This window comes from Lipotes vexillifer, unplaced genomic scaffold (assembly GCF_000442215.2).
Source record: "Lipotes vexillifer unplaced genomic scaffold, Lipotes_vexillifer_v1.1 scaffold593, whole genome shotgun sequence".
Taxonomy (NCBI): Eukaryota; Metazoa; Chordata; class Mammalia; order Artiodactyla; family Lipotidae; genus Lipotes; species Lipotes vexillifer.
Window position 1 is genome coordinate 1,499,893 of NW_006773778.1, and position 8,153 is coordinate 1,508,045.

Consider the following 8,153-nt stretch of genomic DNA (forward strand, 5'->3'; position numbering starts at 1 on the left):
GGTATTTATGCCACAGACTGAGAATAGATGTCAGGAAACAAAACAAGACTGAGCAACATTTGAATATCTACTTCATGCTAAGTAAGTACTAATTTGCACTACTTTTCCTAATAAGCAATGTTGAAGTAGAATTAGTGTACAATAAAATTCACTAATTTTAGGTGTACAGTCTTAAAAAAATATATTCAGTAGTGTCACCACCACCATAATCATGATATTGAACATTTCCATCACACATGTTCCTTTGTAGTCAGTCCCTTCCTCCACTTCAGGCCCCTGGCAACCAGCCATCTGTTTTCTATCATTATAGTTTTGCCTTTATAATTTTTCATATAAATGAAATCATTTGATATGTGGTCTTTTGTGTCTGTCTTCTTTCATTTAACATAATGCTTTTGAGATGCATGCATATTGTTGCATGTATCATTCATTTGTTACTTTTTATTGCTGAGTAAGTTGTCCATGGGATGTACCACAGTTTATCCATTCACTAATTCATAGATATTTGGGTTGTTTCCAGGTTTTATATATCATAAATAAAGTTAAAATGAACATTTATGTGCAACCAGTTATGTGAGCATGTTTTCATTTTTCTTGGATAAACATTTAGGAGTGAGGTCATTGGGTCACATGACATGTATATGTTTAATTTTATAAGAAACAGCCAGACTATTTTCCAAAATGCCTGCATCATTTTTCATTATCACCAATGCTCTAAGAGAGTTCCGGTTACTCTACTACATCTTGTCATCATTTGGTATTTTCAATCTTTTAAATTTTAAACACTCTGGTGGGTATGTAGTAGTATCCCATTGTGGTTTTAATTAGAATTTTCCTAATGGTTAAGATGTTGAATATCTTTTCATGTGTTTGTTTGCCACTCATATAAGCAAATATTTTAGCCATTTAAAAAACTGAGCTGTTTGTCTTCTTATTTTCAAATTAGAAGCATTCTTTATATATTCAGGATAGAAGTATTTTATCATATTTATATTTTTCGAAAATATTTACTCCCAAAGTGTGGCTTTTCCTTCTCTTTTGAGAAGCAAGGTTTTGTTTTTGTGTGTGTGTGTGGTACGCGGGCCTCTCACTGTTGTGGCCTCTCCCGTTGCGGAGCACAGGCTCCAGTTGCGCAGGCTCAGCGGCCATGGCTCATGGGCCCAGCCGCTCCACGGCATGTGGGATATTCCTGGACCGGGGCACGAACCCGTGTACCCTGCATCGGCAGGCGGACTCTCAACCACTGCACCACCAGGAAAGCCCTGAAAAGCAAGGTTTTTAAATGTTGATGAAGTTTAATTCATCATTTTTTTCTTTTATGGTTCACACTTTTTATGTCCTACCTAAAAATCTTTGCTTGATCCAAGATCACAACATTAAAAAAAATATTTTCTTCTAGAAGTTTTATAGTTTTAATTCTTCTATTTAGAGGTGTATGACCCATTTTTAGTTAGTTTTTGTGAACAGTGTGAGTTAAGAATTGAAGTTTTTTTTTTTTAACGTTTGATTATTCCAGCAGTATTTTTTTTGAAAGATGCACCTACTATCTCCTACATGCTATGTGTTAAGCTGCACTTCTTAAAATTTACTTTCTGCTTCAAAGATGAAATCACTCTTTTCTATATCCCTTTCTTTTTCTGCTTTTCATGTGACTCACTTTACTGTGGTATTCGCTTTTTTCTCTTTTTAACATCTTTATTGGAGTATAACTGCTTTACAATGGTGTGTTAGTTTCTGCTTTATAACAAATTGAATCAGCTATACATATACATATATCCCCATATCTCTTCCCTCTTGTGTCTCCCTCCCTCCCACCCTCCCTACCCCACCCCTCTAGGTGGTCACAAAGCACTGAGCTGATCTCCCTGTTCTATGAGGCTGCTTCCCACTAGCTATCAGTTTTACATTTGGTAGTGTATATATGTCCATGCCATGCTCTCACGTCATCCCAGCTTATGCTTCCCCCTCCCTGCGTCCTCAAGTCCATTCTCTAAATCTGTGTCTTTATTGCTGTCTTGCGCCTAAGTTCTTCAGAACCATTTTTTTTTAAGATTCCATATATATGTGTTAGCATATGGTATTTGTTTTTCTTTCTGACTTACTTCACTCTGTATGACAGACTCTAGGTCCATCCACCTCACAACAACTAGTTCAATTTCGTTTCTTTTTATGGCCGAGTAATATTCCATTATATACATGTGCCACATCTTCTTTATCCATTCATCTGTTGATGGACACTTAGGTTGCTTCCATGTCCTAGCTATTGTAAATAGTGCTGCAATGAGCACTGTGCTACATGTCTTTTTTGAATTATGGTCTTCTCAGGGTATATGCCCAGTAATGGGATTGCTGGGTTGAATGATAGTTCTAGTTTTAGTTTTTTAAGGAACCTCCATACTGTTCTCCATAGTGGCTGTATCAATTTAAATTCCCAAAAACAGTGTAAGAGGGTTCCTTTTTCTTCACACCCTCTCCAGCATTTATTGTTTGAAGATTTTTTGATGATGGCCATTCTGACCAGTATGAGGTGATATCACATTGTAGTTTTGATTTGCATTTCTCTAATGATTAATGATGTTGAGCATTCTTTCATGTGTTTGTTGGCAGTCTGTATATCTTCTTTGGAGAAATGTCTATTTAGGTCTTCTGCCCATTTTTGGACTGGGTTGTTTGTTTTTTTGATATTGAGCTCTATGAGCTGCTTGTATATTTTGGAGTTTAATCCTTTGTCAGTTGCTTCACTTGAAAATATTTTCTCCCATTCTGAGGGTTGTCTTTTCATCTTGTTTATGGTTTCCTTTGCTGTGCAAAACCTTTTAAGTTTCATTATGTCCCATTTGTTTGTTTTTGTTCTTATTTCCATTTGTCTAGGAGGTGGGTCAAAAAGGATCTTGTTGTGATTTATGTCACAGAGCTTTCTGCCTATGTTTTCCTCTAAGAGTTAGACAGTGTCTGGCCTTACGTTTAGGTCTTTAATCCATTTTGAGTTTATTTTTGTGTATGGTGTTAGGGAGTGTTCTAATTTCATTCTTTTACATGTAGCTGTCCAGATTTCCCAACACCACTTATTGAAGAGGCTGTCTTTTCTCTGTTGTATTTTCTTGCTTCCTTTATCAAAAATAAGGTGACCATATGTACATGGGTTTATCTCTGGGCTTTCTATCCTGTTCCATTCATCTATATTTCTGTTTTTGTGCCAGTACCATACTGTCTTGATTACTGTAGCTTATAGTATAGTCTAAAGTCAGGGAGCCTGATGCCTCCAGCTCTGTTTAGCTTTCTCAAGATTGCTTTTGCTATTCGGGTTCTTTTGTGTTTCCATGCAAATTGTGAAGTTTTTTGTTCTAGTTCTGTGAAAAATGCCACTGGTAGTTTGATAGGGATTGCATTGAACCTGTAGATTGCTTTTGGTAGTATAATCATTTTCACAATATTGATTCTTCCAATCCAAGAACATGGTATATCTCTCCATCTGTTTTCTTTCATCAGTGTCTTATAGTTTTCTGCATACAGGTCTTTTGTCTCCTTAGGTAGGTTTACTCCTAGGTATTTTATTCTTTTTGTTGCAATGGTAAATGGGAGTGTTTCCTTCATTTCACTTTCCTATTTTTCATCCTTAGTGTATAGGAATTCAAGAGATTACTGTGCATTAATTTTGTATCCAGCTACTTTACCAAATTCATTGATTAGCTCTAGTAGTTTACTGGTAGCATCTGTAGGATTCTCTATGTATAGTATCATGGCATCTGCAAACAATGACCATTTTATATCTTCATTTCCAATTTGTGTTCCTTTTATTTCTTTTTCTTCTCTGATTGCTGTGGCTAAAACTTCCAAAACAATGTTGAATAATAGTGGTGAGAGTGGGCAACCTTGTCTTGTTCCTGATCTTAGTGGAAATGGTTTCAGCTTTTTACAATTGAGGACAATGTTGGCTGTGGGTTTGTCATATACGGCCTTTATTATGTTGAGGTCAGTTACCTCTATGCCTACTTACTGGAGGGTTTTATCATAATTGGGTGTTGAATTTTGTTAAAAAGTTTTTTCTACATCTATTGAGATGATCATATGGTTTTTATTCTTCAATTGTTAATATGGTGTATCACATTGATTGATTTGCATATGTTGAAGAATCATTGTGTTCCTGGGCTAAACCCCACTTGATCATGGTGTATGATCCTTTTAATGTGCTCTTGGATTCTGTTTGCAAGTATTTTGTTGAGAATTTTTGCATCTATGTTCATCAGTGATATTGGCCTGTAGTTTTCTTTCCTTGTGACATCTTTGTCTAATTTTGGTATCAGGCTGATGGTGGCCTCATAGAATGAACTTGGGAGTGCTGCTTCTCTGCTACTTAGAAGAGTTAGAGAGGATAGGTGTCAGTTCTTCTCTAAATGTTTGATAGGATTCACCTATGAAGCCATCTGGTCCTGGGATTTTGTTTGTTGGAAGATTTTTAGTCACAGTCTCAACTTCAGTGTCTGTGATTGGTCTGTTCATATGTTCTATTTATTCCTGGTTCAGTCTCAGAAGGTTGTGCTTTTCTAAGAATTTGTCCATTTCTTCCAGGTTGTCCATTTTATTGGCATAGAGTTGCTTGTAGTAATCTCTCATGATCCTTTGTATTTCTGCAGTGTCAGTTGTTACTCCTCCTTTCTCATTTCTACTTCTATTGATTTTAGTCTTCTCTCTTTTTTTCTAGATGAGTCTGGTTTATCAATTTTGTTTATCTTCTCAAAGAACCAACTTTTAGTTTTATTGATCTTTGTTATCATTTCCTTCATTTCTTTTTCTTTTATTTCTGACTGATCTTTATGATTTCTTTCCTTCTGCTAACTTTGGGGTATTTTTGTTCTTCTTTCTCTAATTGCTTTAGTTTTAAAGTTAGGTTGTTCATTTGAGATGTTTCTTGTATCTTAAGGTAGGATTGTATTGCTATAAACTTCCCTCTTAGAACTGCTTTTGCTGCATCCCATAGGTTTTTGGGTTGTGTTTTCACTGTCATTTGTTTCTAGGTATTTTTTGATTTCCTCTTTGATTTCTTCAATGATCTCTTGGTTATTAGGTAGTGTATTGTTTAGCCTCCATGTGTTTGTATTTTTTACAGATTTTTTTTCCTGTAATGGATATCTAGTCTCATAGCGTTGTGGTCAGAAAAGATACTTGATATGATTTCAATTTTCTTAAATTTACCAAGGCTTGATTTGTGACCCAAGATATGATTTATCCTGGAGGATGTTCCATGAGCACTTGAGAAGAAAGTGTATTCTTTTATTTTTGGATGGAATGTCCTATAAATATCAATTAAGTCTATCTTGTTTAATGTATCATTTAAAGCTTAAGTTTCCTTGTTTATTTCATTTTGGTTGATGTGTCCATTGGTGAAAATTGAGTGTTGAAATCCTCTACTATTTATTACTGTCAATTTCCCCTTTGAAGGCTGTTAGAATTTGCCTTATGTATTGAGTTGCTCCTATACTGGATGCATAAATATTTACAATTATTATATCTTCTTCTTGGATTTATCCCTTGATCATTATGTAGTGTCCTTCTTTTTCTCTTGTAATAGACTTTGTTTTAAAGTCTATTTTGTCTGATATGAGAGTTGCTGTTCCAGCTTTATTTTGATTTCCATTTGCATGGAATATATTTTTCCATCCCTTCAATTTCAGTCTGTATGTGTCTCTTGGTCTGAAGTGGGTCTTTTGTAGACAGTGTATATACAGGTCTTGTTTTTGTATCCATTCAGCTAATCTCTGTCTTTTGGTTGGAGCATTTAAACCATTTACATTTAAGGTAATTTTCTATATGTATGTTCCTATTACCATCTTTGTAATTGTTTTGGATTTGTTATTGTAGGTCTTTTCCTTCTCTGTGTTTCCTGCCTAGAGAGATTCCTTTAGCATTTGTTGTAAAGCTGGTTTGGTGGTGCTGAATTCTCTTAGCTTTTGCTTGTCTGTAAAGGTTTTAGTTTCTCCATCAAATCTGAATGAGATCCTTGCTGGGTAGTGTAATCTTGGTTGTAGGTTTTTCCCTTTCATCACTTTAAATATGTCCTGGCATTCCCTTCTGGCTTGCAGAGTTTCTGCTGAAAGACCAGCTGTTAACCTTATGGGGATTCCCTTGTATGTTATTTTCTGTTTTCCCCTTGCTGCTTTTAATATTTTTTCTTTGTATTTTATTTTTGATTGTTTGATTAATATGTGTCCTGGTGTGTTTCTCCTTGGATTTATCCTGTATGGGACTCTCTGTATTTCTTGGACTTGATTGACTATTTCCTTTCCCATATTAGGGAAATTTTTAACTATAATCTCTTCAAATATTTTCTCAGTGCCTTTTTTCTCTCTTCTTCTTCTGGGACCCCTATAATTGGAATGTTGGTGCATTTAGTGTGTCCCAGAGGTCTCTGAGACTGTCCTCAATTCTTTTCACTCTTTTTCTTTATTCTTCTCTGCAGTAGTGATTTCCACTGTTTTATCTTCCAGGTCACTTATCCATTCTTCTGTCTCAGTTATTCTGCTACTGATTTTTTCTAGAGAATTTTTAATTTCATTTATTGTGTTGTTCCTCATTTTTATTTTTTTTTGCTCTTTAGTTCTTCTAGGTCCTTGTTAAACGTTTCTTGTATTTTCTCCATTCTATTTCCTAGATTTTGTATAATCTGTACCATTATTGCTCTGAATTCTTTTTCAGATAGACATCCTATTTCCTCTTCATTTGTTTGGTCTGGTGGGTTTTTACTTTGCTCCTTCATCTGCTGTGTGTTTCTCTGTCTTCTCATTTTGCTTAACTTACTGTGTTTGGTGTCTCCTTTTTTCAGGCTGCAGGTTCGTAGTTCCCGTTGTTTTTGGTGTCTGCCCCCAGTGGCTAAGGTTGTTTCAGTGGGTTGTGTAGGCTTCCTGGTTGAGGGGAATAGTGCTGGTCTTCTGCTGGATGAGGCTGGATCTTGTCTTTCTGGTGGGCAGGTCTGCATCTGGTGGTGTGTTTTGGGTTGTCTGTGACCTTATTTTAGGCAGCCTTTCTGCTTGTGGGTGGGGTTGTGTTCCTGTCTTGCTCATTGTTTGGCATAGGGTGTCCAGCAATGTAGCTTGCTGGTCTTTGAATGGAGCTGGGTCTTAACGTTGAGATGGAGATCTCTGGGAGATTTTTGCCATTTGATATTACTTGGAGCTGGGAGGTCTCTGGTGAACCAATGTCCTGAACTCAGCTCTCCACCTCAGAGGCACAGGCCTGACACCTGGTTGGAACACCATGACCCTGTCATCCACATGGCTCAGACTGAAAGGGAGAAAGAAAGAAAGAAAGAGAGAAAAAATAAAATAAAATGAAGTTATTAAAATAAAAAATAAAATTATTAAAAATTTTAAAAATTTAAAAGTAATAAAAAAAGAAAGAAAGAAGAGAGCAACCAAACCAAAAAACAAATCCACCAATGATAACAAGCACTAAAAACTATACTGAAACAAACAAACAAAAACAACAACAACAATAACAAAAATAAATACAAAACAAAAAAAAGACAGAACCCTAGGACAGATGGTAAAAGCTAAGCTATACAGACAAAGCATACACATACACACTCACTGATAGAAAAAAAGGAATATATATATATATATATATATATATATATATATAGTTGCTCCCAAAGTCCTCCACCTCATTTTGGGATGATTAATTGTCTATTCAGGTATTCCACAGATGCAGGGTACATCAAGTTGATTGTTCCACAGATCAGGGTACATCAAGTTGATTGTGGAGATTTAATCCACTACTCCTGAGGCTGCTGGGAGAAATTTCCCTTTCTCTTCTTTGTTCACACAGCTCCTGGTGTTCAGCTTTGGATTTGGCCTCGCCTCTGCATGTAGGTCGCCTGAGGACATCTGTTCCCACTCAGACAGGATGGGGTTATAGTAGCAGTTGATTAGGGTGCTCTGGCTCACTCAAGCTGGGGGGATGGAGGGGTATGGAATGTGGGGTGAGCCTGCAGTGGCAGGGGCCAGTGTGAAGTTGCAACAGCCTAAGGTGTGCTGTTTGTTCTCCCGTGGAAGTTGTACCTGGATTATGGGACCCTGGACGTGGCAGGCTGCCTAGGCTCCCAGGAGGGGATGTGTAGATAGTGATCTGTGCTTGCTCACATGCTTCTTGGTGGTGCA